Source organism: Hemicordylus capensis, chromosome 2 (assembly GCF_027244095.1).
Source record: "Hemicordylus capensis ecotype Gifberg chromosome 2, rHemCap1.1.pri, whole genome shotgun sequence".
NCBI lineage: Eukaryota > Metazoa > Chordata > Lepidosauria > Squamata > Cordylidae > Hemicordylus > Hemicordylus capensis.
In genome coordinates, this window is record NC_069658.1 from 152837931 (window position 1) to 152854131 (window position 16201).

A 16201-nucleotide genomic window follows, 5' to 3' on the forward strand; every position below is an offset into this window, starting at 1 on the left:
GCTCTTTCTCTTGGGGGGTTGTAATTTTTATCCCCCAGTTAATTAGCAGAGCACTAAAGAAGCTACCCATTCCAGTTACAGAGTAGTTGCAGAGTTTAGTTGTTGCAGCTATTTAGAGAAGACACATGGAGATTCTTGTAGAATAAATACAAAGTATTTATTGGTGAAGTATACTTTGGTTAGGAAAGACCTAACCCTAATTTATAGAAGAACATAATGAATAGGTGGGGGAGAGAGAGAGATGTTTCCATCTGCTCTCTAAGAGGAAAGGAAGGGATTCTTTCTGACTCTCAACAGGAAATACCTGAAGAGTCCTATCAGGGGTTATAGAGTAGAGACCTATAGAACAGTTAGGGAGACCCTTACTCACTATCTCTACCCCCAATGCCCCTAGTGGTCATAAGGATAGTTGGTGCAAAAAGTTGATGCACTGGTAGTCCATCTCCAACACTTTCCGGGGCTATGCAATGTAGTCCCTCTACATTCCTCATTTGTGTGTTTGTTTGTTTTAGTTGGCAAATCTCAGCTGCGTAAGGTAAGCAGAGGCAATTTTGCCATCTGGTCTTCCTAGTGCTATGCAATGTGTTCCTTTTCATTCCTCATTTGTGTGTGAGTGTGTTTGTTTCTTTTAGGTCGTAAATCCCAGATGGGTAAGGTAAGCAGAGGCAATTTTGCCATCCTGTCTTTCTAGTGCTAATCAATGTGTTCCTTTACATTCCTTGTGTGTGTGTTTGTGTGTGTTTGTTTTTAGGTGGTGAATCCCAGCTGGTTAAGGTAAGCAGAGGCAATTGCCATCAGGTCTTAGCAGTGCTATGCAATGTGTTCCTGTTCATTCCTTGTTGTCGTTTTGTGTTGTGTGTGTTTCTTTTAGGTGGCAAATCCGAGCTGGGTAAGGTAAGCAGAGGCGATTTTGCCATCAGGTCTTCCCAGTGCTATGCAATGAGTTCCTTTTCATTCTTCTTGTGTATGTGTGTGTTTGTTTTAGGTGGCAAATCCCAGCTGCTTAAGGTAAGCAGATGCAATTGCCATCAGGTCTTGCCTGTGCTATGCAGTGTGTTCCTTTTCATTGGGGGTGTTGTTGGGCCTCGTGGGGTGCAAGGTCTCCATCTGATTGATTCTAGCCCTGTTTAGGGGTGCCAGTCGCTCTGGCCTCATAACTCCTGAGGTCTTGGCAATGTCCTAGGCTAATGCCTCCACAGGCGTTCCTTTGCCTCTGTCACCTGCTGCAGACATGACTTCCAAGAGCTGTCTGCCTCTTGACAGCTCTCAGCCGTCTGCCCCTCATCACGGGCCAGGCCATTTTATATAACCCTGAAATCTCACGGCAACTCTCATGAGACCTGGCGATCTCACTAGTGATCTCGCGAGAGTTTGGAGTGTGATCTTGCAACATGCTAACAACGTCCCACGAGACCACGGCAGTGTCGGGTGACACTAGGTTACCCGACCACGGGAGCCAGTAGGGCCTGCCGGTCTCAGCAGGTGGGGGTTGGGACCCGTCTGAGGGCGCAGCATTCCCGCCCTGGTTGGGAACGTTCCCACCGGAACCCTCTGGACATGGGAGGTGGGGGCTAGAGATATTGGGACCCTGACAGGTGTGTACGAATGGTTCAATAGTAAACTGGTCTGCTGCGAACCAGGCTGGTTCGATGGTTTGATCGTGAACCAGACAGGCCTTCAGGAAAGGTGGTCCAGTCCAAGATCAAGCCAAATCAGCCCTGACCAGCAGCGCCACAATGCTGGTCAGGAAGCCACACTGCTGGTCAGGGATCAGGACATGGCTCCCATGTAGCCGTCCTCTGTGAGAAGTGGCTACATGCATGGGATGGCCAATGGGGTCTGTGTGGTACTGCTGCTTCTTATGCAGCACACATGCTTCCCTCCTCCGAACTTTGCAGGCTTTGCGACTCCCGCCCACCCTCCCTAGTTCAGTGAGAGATTAGCTGGTCGCTTATGGGCCGAGTAGGAATTTTTGGTCTTCACCTGATTGGCTTTGCGTGAAGATTTTTTCGCCTACTCCTCACTGACTGTCTTTTAAAGGGAGTAGCCCCCTTTTTAGGGGTGGGAGTCTGGTTGCAGGTTAAGTGGTCACTTTGGCAGGTGAGTGTGGGCTTTGGAGGTTAAGACCTTGATTGGTGCTCAGCCATAGGTACCTTTCAGGTAGAGATGGTTTCATGGAACAACCTTTCAGGGTTTTGTGGCCCAGGGGTGTCTGAGGTGGCCAGAGCCTAAGGGGTATACTCGTGGGTCAAATGAGCTGTAAGCCAGAATTTGGCTTTTAAAACGCCAAATCTGGTCACCTAGCGAAGGAACCACTTTTAGGGAACTGTTCAGCTGACCCACTCAGAGCTTTGGGGCTGGAGGGGTGATGACCAGTGTTTCCTCTAACAGGGATTCCCAGATGTTGACTACAACTCCCAGAATCCCAAGCTACAATGGCTTTTGCTTGGGGATTATGGGAGTTGTAGTACACAACATCTGGGGATCCATGTTGGAGGGAACAGTGGTGGTGACCCTGGTGGCTACCTCCTTGACACAGTAAACTGTCTGGCTTGGTGGGGCTATGCTGAGGTTTCATATGGCATCTGCCAAGCCTGGCTGCTTTGCCCAACAGTGAGAGGAGCTCAGCCCTCGCTAGGAGGCTGTGCCTACCCGAAAAGGGGATTGGAGTTGCCCACACTCTAGTTTAGGGAGGTTATAGTTATACCTGTTGCAGATCTCTGCATAGTTTAGAGTTAATAAAGTGGCCCTAGTTTTCATCCATACACGTGTGTTGTGTCTTCCTTTGGGGATCTGGGGGCAAAGACTTAATGGCTTGGCGTTGCTGTCCATCGAGAAGCAGAAGATCAAACAAATTCTGGACTTCAGTCATAGAACCATCAAACTGCTTGTAAGACAGAAAGAGTGTCAGGCCAATTTTCTTTACAAACAATGATAAGAAAAGGCACTTCTCCGAACAACCAAATGGAGGATGTTCCAGTCAGAAAAAAAGAGGCAACAGAACAGACATTGTTGCCGGAGCTGAGCTACTTTATTTTGCACTCATTGCAATCAAAACCACCTTTTATTTCGAGGAGGAGGAGAAGGCGGAGGAAGAAGAAGAAGAAGAGGAGGAGGAAGAAGAAGAAGAAGAAGTTGTTGTTATATAGCAAATGTTAATTTATTAAATAAATAATTACATTTGCCACATGCTGCCTTGGCTGAGTATTTGAAAATATACAACTTTCTTCTCACCTAAGCTGTTCCTTAGTGCAGAGAAGCAGGTTGTGGAGATATCTTGCTATTGGCAGTTGGATGCAGAGGCGCACTTACCCCTGGGCCTTGGGGAAAATGTCAGGGGGGCCTCCTGCCATCACCCGTGCCCACCCTGCCGCTGCCCGGCTGTGCTGAACCTCCAGTGTTTTTCATAATTTTTGCTGCCATGTGCATGGCCGGGATGGGGGTGGGGGGTTGATCTAGCAGGCCTCCCCTCCGTGGCAGTGGTCAGAGCAGCCCAGCAGCCCTTGAGAACTCTGAGGCACTCCAGCGCACCTGCACAGTGGGAGTAGATCATCACAAGCCCCTGGATGACAGGCCCAGCGGCTGCTCCGCCCATCGCCGCCACCACCATGGAGGGATGCCTGCTTGGATCACCCCCACCCTCACCGGCCATGCACATGGTGGCTGCAAAAAGGTGGCGAAAAGGGCAAGGAGTGGCGCGGCGGCCAGGGCAGTGGCGTGTGCAGGCAGTGGCGGAAGGAGGCCCCCTATGTTTGCACTGAAAATGTCCAAGGGGGGCCTCGTGGCAGCAGGGGGCTTGTGGCAGGGAGTGTGTGCCTCGTGGCGGCGGGGCCCCCCTCTGAAGCCCTTCAGGCCTGGGCACCAAAATGGGCACCTAGTTACGCCCCTGGTTGGATGAAGGGTTGGTAAACCTAACTGGGAGGTGAATTGAAGATCAAGAAGCAGGCGTCTTGGGAATTCAGCACCCAGACAGCAGACAGGGATACCTTGCCATCGGGTTACCCACTAGGGGGATGAAAAGGGAAGGGATAGGAAGCATTAGGTGTACTTAAACAATTCCCAGCAACTAAATTCCAGCAAACAATTCCTAGCAACACTGCCTAGAGATGTCTATATCAGGCAGTATAGAAATTCAGTAAACAAATAAACCAATAATAGGTTTGATGTTGCTTTGCAGAAGAGCCGCTTTCTGTTGATTAAGGCAGGAAGATAATTTCTGCTGTAATACTCTGACGAAGCAAAGGAGAGAGAGAGAGAGAGAGAGAGACAGAGGATGTTGACACACAGACCTCTAAGCAGGGCCGGCTCTAGGGGATCTGGTGCCCAGATGCAACATTCTGTTGAGCGCCCTTAGTTATCATGAAAAATAAAAATTCGAAATACAATTAGTCTGTATTCAAAATTTAATACACAAAGATTTCATGTAATTATGTACATAACACTGTATCTAATATAATTAGGCATATAATATATATGGACTTTGAAGAAGCCAGATAGAAAAAGCATCGACACTTTTGAACTTTGGTGCTGGAGAAGACTTTGGAGGATACCATGGACAGCCAGGAAAACAAACAAATGGATCAGGTTGGGATCATGATACTAAGGATTCAACCTCAGCTGAAGGAAACTTAGTTGAGTCAGTGTCAGACTGCTCATTGTTAACGCTGATATAATAGGCTGAGGCAGGCAGCTCCTCCCTCAAGAGCAGGGAAAGGGGAACCTGTTTCCCACTCCTTCCAGGGCGCAGCTCCTCCACAGCTTTTCACCCTGTCTGGTATCATTTGCTCCGGTAGCTCTGTCCTCCCTCAAGAGCAGGGAATGGGGAACGGCCGGACCCGCACGCAGGAAAACAAGAGAATTGGCTTGGTTGGTTGCTGCTGCTGCTTGTTTAAACCTCCCTCCCCCCGGAAATGCCCGCAACAAGCTCAGAGGGGAGTCACAGCAAGCACAGCGTCTGGAGCGCGGGAAGAGGAAGGAGGCGCCAGCGGGAGATGGTTGGGATGCTGCACGCAGGCGCCAGGCAGGTCCACGTGATGCACAGTAACAGCGGCGCCAGCAGCAGGGCGTGATGATCGGGCTGGAGCGGAGGGACCAGGGCCGGACTGGGGGCACTGAGAGGGCGGGGGAACATATGTGGGGAGGGCGCCAGGTTTTCAGCAGAATGGGTGGGTTTCATAGCACTTTCTTTTGTTTCATTTAATAATTAATTTTTTTCCTGTTAACTGTTGATATCTAAACTCTGCTTTCTGTTGTTGTTGTTATTATTATTTCCATTTTATATCCCGCTCTTCCTCCAAGGAGCCCAGAGCGGTGTGCTACACACTTGTGTTTCTCTTTCACAACAACCTTGTGAAGTAGGCTAGGCTGAGAGAGAAGTGACTGGCCCAGGGTCACCCAGCTAGTATCATGTCTGAATCAGGATTTGAACTTGGCTCTCCCCGGTCCTAGTCCAGCACTCTAACCACTACACCACGCTGGCTCTGTTACTTATAGGTTACTATTAATACTTCCAATGAAGTATCACTTGTAACTATTAAGAAAGCACAATTCTATGCTAATGAAATAGTTTGGATAGATGTGTTTTTATGTAGCCCAGTTCCTGCAGGATAGTTAGAAACTGAAGTGGATGGCATCTTAATTCACTCCATAAGTCACTTGATAATCTTCCCTTCAGTCCTACAATAGCACTGTTTTATTTTCTCTCTCCCCGCCAGTTTCTGCCCTCCAGCCAGCGTTCCCTCTAATTCTTACCATCAGTGAGCAGAAAGAGTTTTCTTCTGGGCAGCACTATCAAGGCAGTGTGTGCACATCACTCTCTTTCTCACACACACACGCAGACACATTTAAGGGCCTGTGATGGGGGTTTCAGGCAGATTGGGAGGAAGATACTGCATGGGACAGAAGTCTTAGGAAGAAGGCTGAAGATGGAGTCAGAGCTGAAGGAGGAAGGGCAGGCAAAGAGCTCAGGTGCCTGTTCCCTTTCAGGAAGTCAGTTTACCAGGGAAGAGAGTCATTGCTGGCTAGATACTGATGACCTGGGAAATGGCTACCCAGTTTTAAGAGTTTGATTTTAATTGTTGATTTGTTTTCATTGTTTATCATGTTGTGAACCACCCTCAGCCATTTTGGAAGGGCGGTATATAAATCTAATAATAAATAAATAAAATAAAATAAAATAAAATATATAGAGACCAGATTGAGGACTGCAAGAATTCAAGCAAGCCATCAGGGAACAGCAACCAAGCCTGTTTGAAAAATTCAAGGCTGAAGAATCCATCCCAGTTGTCAGAAGGCAGGCCTGGCTTAGAACCGTCCAAGGCCTGTGGCATTTAAAGGGATAGCACACCTTTGTCATCAGCTTCTGTGATTGCCACTTGAAAGGACAATTAGGGGGAACTGATGGAAATGCCAGTTACAGATTCAAACTGATACAACAGAAGGAGAGCTGGTCTTGTGCTGGCAAGCATGACTTGTCCCCTTAGCTAAGCAGGCTCTGCCCTGGTTACATATCAATGGGACACTTGATGTGTGAGCACTGGAAGAGATTCCCCTCAGAGGATGAAGCTGCTCTGGGAAAAGCAGAAGGTTTCAAGTTCCCTCCCTGGCTTCTCCAAAGGTAGGGCTGAGAGAGATTCCTGCCTGCAACCTTGGAGAAGCTGCTGCCAGTCTGTGAAGACGATACTGAGCTAGATAGACCAATGGTCTGACTCAGTATATGGCAGCTTCCTATCTTCCTGTGTTCCTACACACAAATAATGTGCCATGCACAGTGTGGCACACAAAAACATTATATCTCACCTCCAGCCCCCCACCTCTGGCTCTGACTTTACAAGAAGTAAGGTCTTCAGGGTAGCTGAGAAGAGAAAAGTTTCTGCCCCTCAAGCTCTATTATTTATAGCATATAGAAGAACAGGTTCATTTCTCATGGAGTTGTGAAATCTCATGGCTCCTCTGTCCCTTACAGATTATTATTACATTTATATCCCGCTCTTCCTCCAAGGTGCCCAGAGCGGTGTTAAGTTTCTCTTTCACAACAACCCTGTGAAGTAGGTTAGGATGAGAGAGAAGTGAACTTCCCAGAGTCACCCAGCTAGTTTCATGGCTGAAAGGGGATTTGAACCCGGGTTTCCCCAGTCTTAGTGATGTGAATACCGGTTCGTCCCTGGGTCCGCCGTTTTGCCAATCAGACTCAGTGGGGATCAATTAGAGGCAATTTTATTTGCTGCTGCATCCAGCAAGGTAAATCAATGGGCTATTGCTCTGCATTGAGATACAAATTGGTTATAGGTGCATCTCACATTTATACAGACAATCTGAATGATGTTGACACCCTAGACATAGTATACTTGGCAACAAAATGGTGGATAAGTATCTAGTACGCATGCGAAAGATTCATTGTTCATCTGGTGATCACCCCTTATTTGGTTACATCCTGTTTTCTTTAACTGTCAGCAAAGAATGGTGAGAACCAAGTTTCTTTAGATACATTTTAGTGGAGAGAGATAATGTCGTTGATCATGTGAGGCCGTGTCCTTGAGCTGGCCTGAGCTGGGCTAGGGTTACTTTAAGTTAGAGTGAGGTATTCTAAGTAAAATGGAGTTACTTTGGTTTTCTAAAACACATCACTAGTCCAGCACTCTAACCACTACACCACATTGATACATACGCTACATGGAAGATGCTGAAAGGCATCATCTCATACTGCGCAGGAGATGGCAATGGTAAACCCCTCCTGTATTCTACCTAAGACAACCACATGGCTCTGTGGTCACCAGGAGTAGACACCAACTCAATAGCACACTTTACCTTTACATGTCCAGAACTGAATGAGGTGTGTGTGTGTGTGTGTGTGTGAGAGAGAGAGATATCGAGAGATCCGTATGTATATTCTTTAAACTAAGGTGTAACATATAAGTAAGGTATTCATTTCACGGCAATTCACTGGCCAGCATGAACAACCACCTTCACAAAATCCTTCTTACTCCCCTCTCTCTCATCATTGAAACTTGCACAAGATCACACACAGGCTTTTTTCTTTGTGCCAGTTAATCTCAATTTTGTGCATACATTCATGATTAAGCAGGCAAAACACTCAAGTAGTCCTTGCTCCTTATTTTCACCCTTTAAAAAATAGTCCCTACCTATGCCTGTAAATTCTACTCAATTAACTCAAAATAATCATACTGAAAATTAAATTGAACATTATACTGCATTAAGTAAATAAAACATACTGCATTTTTGCATTTTTGCCCTGGATTCTACAGGCACTGCATTTTTTGCATTCATTACTCTGCCATCTCCAGAATCACAGACACAGAGTGATTCCATGCCCGGTATCTCCCCATTTCACAAAACATCCCCCATTTGCACCCCTCCATTTTTGCTTACTGTTTTTGAAATAGGAATGATAAAGGATGCTTCCTCTTTGAAATGAGACTGTGCCTGTGGTCTTGCTCCCCATGTCTCCTTTCTCCTCACTCTGATCTGAAGAGCCTCACCCATGAGGTGAGGAGTGACTATGTGCATGTACAGAGAGTCTAGCCCAGCGAGCAAGCAAGGGGAGGAGGAGAGCCTCTTTCTACTGGCTCTGGTCTAGTTTGTTTGAGAGTCTCTTTGCAAAACAAAGAGAGTCCCTTTGTTTTGACTTGATGACTTGTTGACTCAGACTGAACAGAACAAAGGGAAGCCGAGTCCACCCCCCAGCTCAGCTAGTCTGTCTGTCTTTGCAAATTGCAATCCACTTGTATGCAGATTCCATGCCCTGAAAGAGACAGGCAGGAGGCCCCCACCCCGAGACACACAGGAGCAGGTTGGGGCTCAGGCTGAGGGCACAGCACACTCTGAGACTGTTGCTGCTTTTCTTCAAGTTCCATCGGCAGCGGCACCTTCCCAGCCCAGTGGGTGGCGCTCTGCGGCTTCCAGCAAGCTGTGCCCGATTCAACGCATCTCTTGCTTCATCGGAAGAGCTGACCCTGCTTGGAATGCAGGCAATGTGTGCTCAAATGGCTTCAGCCACACATTTCCTGGGATATTCCGAGGAGCACCTAGCTTTTCTGTGAAACCTTTGGCACGCTGATCTTTATTCTCTATTAAAACTGAGCATGAGCATATGTAAGTGAACACCTATCCTTCCCCAGAGGTGCATCTAGGTAACTTTGTAGCCTGGACCTAAAGGCCTTTGGAGACCCACCCCACCCCCACCCACTGCAAGTTAAACATCATCCCCCTGCACACACACACACACACACACTGTGACACACGCAGTATTTTTAACATGTGGGTTCATGAGGGTACAAAAAGCATAGCATAGTGGTTAGAGTGTTGGATTAGGACTGGGAAGACCCGAGTTCGAATTCCCATTCACCCATGAAACTCACTGCGTGAGTCTGTGGGCCAATCATGTAACTCTCAGCCTAATCTACCTCACAGGGTTGTTGTGAGGATAAAAATATAACCATGTAGACTGTTCTGAGCTCCTCAGAGGAAGAGCGGGATAAAAATGTATAAAATAAAGAAGCAGCAACGGAACTCACAGGAATGTAATAATACAAAACAGGTAGGTTTATGCAAAACTATCATACTTCGGACACATTATGCGAAGAGCCAGCTCCCTTGAGAAGTCCATAATGGTGGGAAAAGTTGAAGGAAAGAGAAGAAGAGGATGACAAGCAGCAAGGTGGATGGACTGGATTATGACAACAATGAAAGCACGACTGAGAGACCTTAAAGGTCAAGTTGAAGACAGATCATCCTGGAGAGAATCTATATGTGGTTACTAAGAGTCAATACCGACTTGACGGCACTCACTCAATCAATCAATCAATCTTTATGCATTAGCAGAATCATTTCAACATGCAATTTAATATATTCCCATCTTACATATTTATTTCCCTACTTCCTCTCTGTCTCTAAAGCGGAGGTCATGCTTGGCCACCTGGCACAGTGTGGGCTGTCTGCAAGGCAACCACATCCCCTGGGACAGACTAAGGAGGATTTGGGGCCCCCAGGGGGTGTGGAGTCCCTGGGCTTCTACCCAGAAGTCCAGGGGGAAGAGTGCCTCTGTCTTCTTCCCCCTTATTTTTCCCTCCTTCTTTCTTTCCAAATGTTTATCCTGTGTACCTCTTCAGGGCAGAGACTGTGCTTCTGTTGCGGCTCCCTATAGCACCCTGCAGCAGCTGCTGCTGCTCATTTCAACAGTAACACTGTTGGGGGAATTGGGCACTGGATCAGGGCTGTTTTCTAGCAAGAAATCCCCACGTTCTGATGGGAGTTACTCCAGAATTTCTTTTTCTTCAAAGAGTTGCTTTGAGTAATAAACCAAGCAGCAATGGATCAAATGTTGCCTCTGATAGGTCAATTTCTCTCTTGATTGTGGTTGCTTCCGCCCAGTACCTCTTGAGTGGTTTTCTGCAGATATCTGGCAGCAGAATAAAAACAGTGGTTTGCATCTGAAAGCCACCATCCAATGGCATTTAGGTGCAACAGAGCAGCAATTGCAATGAAACATTTGAAAAGTCACCACAAATCATGTCTGGACAAAAACAAGAGGAAAACACAGAACACTTTGGAATGCAAAAGGCTGCAATGCTACTGTCTGGAAAAAGAGTGAACAAAGGGTGGCAATTTCAGACTCAGCAGTTTGTGTGGAATTAGCAAACGTGTGTACATGTTAACTTGGAAATCGGAAATAACAAAATAAGAGGTGAATACATTGACATTGCTCAACTGGGTATATTCCAATGTGTCGCATAACTGATATTCCTAGGAAAGAGGGAATGGCCAGGTGTCTTCTGAATTCCTTGTTTGCTTCCTTTTTGCAGGGAATGAAATATGACACAAATGGAGACCCAGAAACAAGGCCTAGCAAGGACCCAGCATCACAGAGACATCACTCTAGAGTGCAGGGAGAGGCAGACCCTAGGCTGGAGCAGAACCAGTGGAGTGCCTCTGGTGGCGGGCTGGGCCCTGCACCTTGTCCCTGCCTGTGACCAGGCCGAAGCCAGCAAGCAGCCTTTCCCCCAAGCCATTTTGGGGGACAGCTGGTGGCAGGAAGGGTCTGAGGAGTCTGGCGAGAGGGGTGCTGGTCTGTGGTGGTGAGTCACCTCCCCATCCAGGCGCTACTATGAGAGTTACGTCTTCCTAACTCAGCAAAAGGGCGTCTCTTGTATGGAGCAGCAGGGGGGAGGGCGGTGGACCCTTTCCAAATTTGGGGGACGCACTTTTGCAAAAGAAGGCATTAAGGCTCCCCGGTGGAGTTGCCACGGATTGCCCAGGGTGATTCTGTAGCACCGAGTGTGAAAAACACCATCACAGGCAATGTCTAAGAGGAGGCCGTGGGGTGGGGGTGGGCAGGGAGGGAGGGAGGGAGGGAGGTCGCCTAGGTAACCAGGTGGGCAGGGAGGGAGGGAGGTCGCCTAGGTAACCAGGCCAGTCGTCCAGTCTAACTCTTGCTGGAGCTGCTGGTGAGTGAGAAGTTGGAAGAGAGAAGAGGGGGGAGGAAGAGCCCCGGGGGGGGGGAGGAGGAGGAGGAGGAGGAGAGACCAAGGCTGGAAGGACGGAGACTTTCCTGAGGAGACGGTCCTGCTGTGAGAGATCCTGAATGGCAGAGAGCAGTGCTGAGGGCCAGGCAATGATGACGGGAGCGGTGAGGGGGCTCTGTGGGGAGGGGCACCTCTGGAGATTGGGATCTGTGTGTGTGGGGGGTATTACCTAGTGCAATGGTCACTGTTTGCTCTGTTTGAAATGTGTCTTTAGGGCCACCGATGTTTGATTTACCTTGAACCGGCTTCTTGCTCTTTCCCATTAAGTTAGGTTCTCTGGCCTCATTTGGTAGATCCCACTGACTGCTGGCAACTCCATCCAGGGCCCGTCACAGATTGGCTGCCGTGGGACAAAGAGCTCTGCCTGAGAGCAGCTGTCAGTCAGAGCAGGGCAATCAGAGGCTGAGGGTTTGCAATGTGGTCCCGGTGTGTGTGTGTGTGTGTGTGTGTGTGTGATAGGTGGCAAATCCCAGCTGGATAATATAAGCAGCTGCAATTGCTCTCAGGTCTAAGTGATGTGTTCCTCTTCATTCCGTGTGTATGTGTGTACCTGGAGGTCCCTCGAGGGCTGCCTGCTGCTCCATATGATTTGCACATTTCTGGTTCACATGACCTTTCCCTGTCCACCCATTCGCTCTGGAGCAGAGACACCAGGGCAAAGCTTGGGCAGCACTTTATTCAGAAGGAACTCAGGATTTGTTTCTGCCTGTTATGTGCTATGTAGTGTGTTCCTTTCAATGCCAATATGTTCTTATTCATTCCGTCCGTGTGTTTGTGTGTGTGTGTGTGTGTGTGTGTGTGTGTGTTCCCTTTTTAGGTTTCGTAATAAGCGGTGAACATGTCAGCAAAAAGGCAGAACAGCAGTCAGTGTTGCTAAAGCTGAGCTGCTTTGTTTTGCACTAAGGATTAAAAAAGCATTGAGCCATGTTTTGTTTGCTGACATATGCAAAGTATATTGCCAATGCCGATTTAATATATATAAAAAATCCATTCCATTCACTACATGTTCTCTGTGCTGAGAACTTTAAAATGTACATCTTCTCACCTAAGTTGTGGAGAAGCTGGCTATGGAGGCTCCCTTAATGAGGAGCTGTGAGGCCCCCTGCTACTTGCAGTGGGATGAAGAGCTGGTCAGCCTAACTCGCAGGTGCATTTCAGATAAGGCAGCAGGCAAGGGTCTTCAGAATGTAGCTCCTAGACAGCAGCAGGCTGAGCAGAAATACAGGCCACCTGGTCCTAGGATTCCCAACTGTGGTGAGTTGCATTTTTCATTATCTTATATCTTAATCTATGGCCTCTTTTTGTCTTATTCTGTCTCTCTCTCTCCCCCCTCCCTTGCAACCCCATTATTTTGTCAACAGGAATCATAGTAAAGGACTGGGGTTGTAATTCAAAAACGTATATGAAAATATTAATGTACTGAGCTAACTTGCACATAACAATCCACAGGCTCCAGATCAGAACAGCGAATATAACATGATTTAGTGGTTCATCTGAAGTCTGCATTGTTTAAAATCAGCTGCTAAGTTCTAAACATCAGACCTAGTATGTGCTGCACATTGGATTTAGTTTCCAAATACATTCCCACCACTCTTAGAAACATTGGAAGTGTTACAGACCAGGCCTGATTTATATACTAAATATCCTCATTAGCTGGTATACAAAATTAGGTCTGGCTCATTGTGTCACCAAGTGACCAAGTTCTTTTATATTAGTGATCATGTATGATCTGGACGCAAGGAAGAAAGGAGATCAAACCACTCCTGATAGAGTTCAATGGGCTTTATTGAGTATAAAAGACTAACAACATAATCTAGCAAAGCAGAAAGCAGAACACTCTATCAGCAACAGTATTTACCAATATTCAACCCGTGTGCCTAACTAACATATGTGTGTGCAATTAAATCTTCCTAAAGCCTAATACAATTCAGATACAGGCAGAAAAAGGGGGTGGGGTGTGTGTAGGGAAAGCTGAGAGCTGGCATGGTTTGGAATTAGTAGGGGAAAGGAGAGGGGGAAGGAGAAGGAGGGGGCAAGGATGAAGGGACCCAAGGCTTGTAGAGGAGCAGCATATTTACCAGGATCAGAGACTTGAGAGTGGAGATCTTTTCAGCTGAGACAAGAGGCTGGAGACAGGAGCGTTCTGCAAGTGCTCAGATCACAGCTGAGAGCCAGATGGCTAGAGAAGCCTTGACTTCTTACTGCGCAGTAGAAGTCACAGACAGTTCCTGTTCATGGACAGAGTTCCTTAGCAGCAAACTCTGGCATTGCTGTGAGCAAATCTTGTTGTATGCACAAGATAGCTAATCTGCCATGTCCAGAGACTCCTTCTTATAGTGGTTCCATCCTTTGATGTCCATTTGAGTCTTCTGGATCACAAAAGGTGTTTTATTCCTGCTATCCTCTGAATATTGTCTTTTAATTACCAAAATTAGCTCAGGATATTTGGTCAGTTCAGAGAGATCTCCATCTCATCTTCTGTTAGCTGCTATCTTGAGGAGGATAGCCCATAGTACATCTGCATCTCTGAGCAAATGGGCCCCCAGATGTGCTAGCCTGATCCCAAAAGGTGTTAAAAATCAGCAGTTAGTGAGAGAGAGTTAGTTCTATTTGTGTGAGACATTATTTCTTGTGTACCTCTATCTAGTGTGTATTTGTATTCAAAGTAACATCAAAAGGTATACCTGTGTGAGGCAAGTTACTTAACACATTTGACTTAAGGCAGAAGCATCCTGGTAAGGAGGATTACTGGACCACAGGTTAATTTCAGCAGTGTGAGACTGGTAATTAAGCCTGACCCATTGTGTCAGTGAGCTTCCACAGACACTGATAACCAATGCTAGATTACCCCTGCCTCTACAAATCATTTACCAAGCATTACCCAGGCAGATCTAATTGAACTCTTAATATAAAATGAAATCAGACACAGGCCTATATTCCATATACTTATTAATGTTCTGGGGTGCTCATAACAGAAGCTGCCTTATACTGCCTTATACTGAGTCAGACCACTGGTCCATCTAGCTTAGTATTTATTTATTTTATTTATTTATTTTTGCATTTATATACCGCCTTTCGTTAAAAAGATAACCCCTGTGTCTACACAGACTGGCAGCGGTTTCCTCAAGGCTGCTCAAAAGCCATAGCCTTTGACAAACAGGGTCCCATAGAATTCTGTTTTGGCCCCCATGATTTTTAACATCTCCATGTCCAAACAAAGCATCTCTGCCACTCCCCTGGGGGAGGTCCTTTGGGGACTTGATGTTGGATCAGAGGAACTGTGGAATGAAATCAAAGAAGTTGTTAAGGACAAATGTGAAAAGAGACTGCCAAAGACCGAGAAACAGAAGAAAGCAAAATGGATGTCAGAACTGACGGTGGAAATTGCCAAGAGGAGGAGAGAAGCCAAAGTCAAGAAAGATAAAGACCTCAGGAAGGAACTTAAAAGGGAATTTCAGAAAGCTGTTAGAAAAGACAAAGAACAGTACTACAATGGCATTTGCAAAGACCTTGAGGAAGGAAATAGACATGGAAAAATAAGGCAAGTTTTCCAAAAGATCTCTGAACTCAGAGGGTGGTTCCAAGTTCCAACCTCGAATTAGTATGTTAAGAGATGCCAAAGGACAGATAGTAACTGATTCAGAGAAGATCAAACAGAGTTGGAAGGAGTATACTAAAAATCTGTACAGCAGGGACGCCAACATCCAAGATACTCTAGAATAGGGATTCTCAATGTTGGGTCCCCAAATGTTTTTGGACTTCAACTCCCATAATCTCCAGTCCCAGTGCCCTTTAGTTGGGGATTCTGGGAATTGAAGTCCAAAAACATCTGGGGACCCAACGTTGAGAATCCCTGCTCTAGAAGATATTCCTACTTGCAAGAACCTCTAGTACGGGAATATGTAGTTACATTAGCACTCCGGTCATTACCAAGTCAGAAGGCTACAGGAATTGATGGAATGGCTAAAGAAATATGGCAGGTAACAGAGGAAGAATCAGTCAAGGCTCTAACCAAACTATGCCAGCAAATCTGGAGAATGACACAGTGGCCAACAGATTGGAAGAGGTCAGTCTACATACCCATACCAAAGAAAGGAGACTTAACAGATTGCACAAACCATCGCACAATATCCTTAATTTCACATGCTAGCAAAATAATGCTGAGGATCATTCAACGCAGATTAGAGCCTTATGTGGAAGGGAAATGCTGGATGTTCAAGCTGGTTTCAGAAAATGCTGAGGAACAAGAGACATCTTTGCTGATGCATGCTGGATCATTGAGAAAGTCAAAGAACACCAGAAAGAAGTAACATGTGCTTTATTGACTACAGAAAAACCTTCGATTACATTGACCACGTCAAGTTGTGGAATATCCTTAGGAAAATGGGTGTCCCAGAACACCTCAATGTTCTCATGAGAAACCTATCCACAGGACAGGAAGCCACAGTCCAGAAGGAACATGGTGGAACAGACTGGTTCCAGATTGACAAAGGAGTAAGACAAGGCTGTATACTTTCTCCTTCTTTTTTCAATTTATATGCCGAACATATACGAGAGAAACTGGATTGGAAGAAGATGAGTGTGGCTTTAAAGTTGGAGGAAGAAACATCAATAACCTGCGCAACGCTGATGACACCACTCTGATAGCTGAGAATGCGGAT

At 46.6% G+C, this 16201-nt stretch overlaps 1 long non-coding RNA gene across 1 annotated transcript in view; it reads left to right on the forward strand.

Annotated features, from left to right (window-relative positions):
• Nucleotides 1-745: 745 nt before the first annotated feature.
• LOC128343467 (uncharacterized) overlaps nucleotides 746-16201 on the forward strand; it is a 30722-nt gene continuing 15266 nt past the window's right edge. Inside the window, exon 1 of the long non-coding RNA XR_008315551.1 lies at nucleotides 746-2079. This is a non-coding gene — a long non-coding RNA (uncharacterized LOC128343467). The remainder of the gene's footprint in view (nucleotides 2080-16201) is intronic.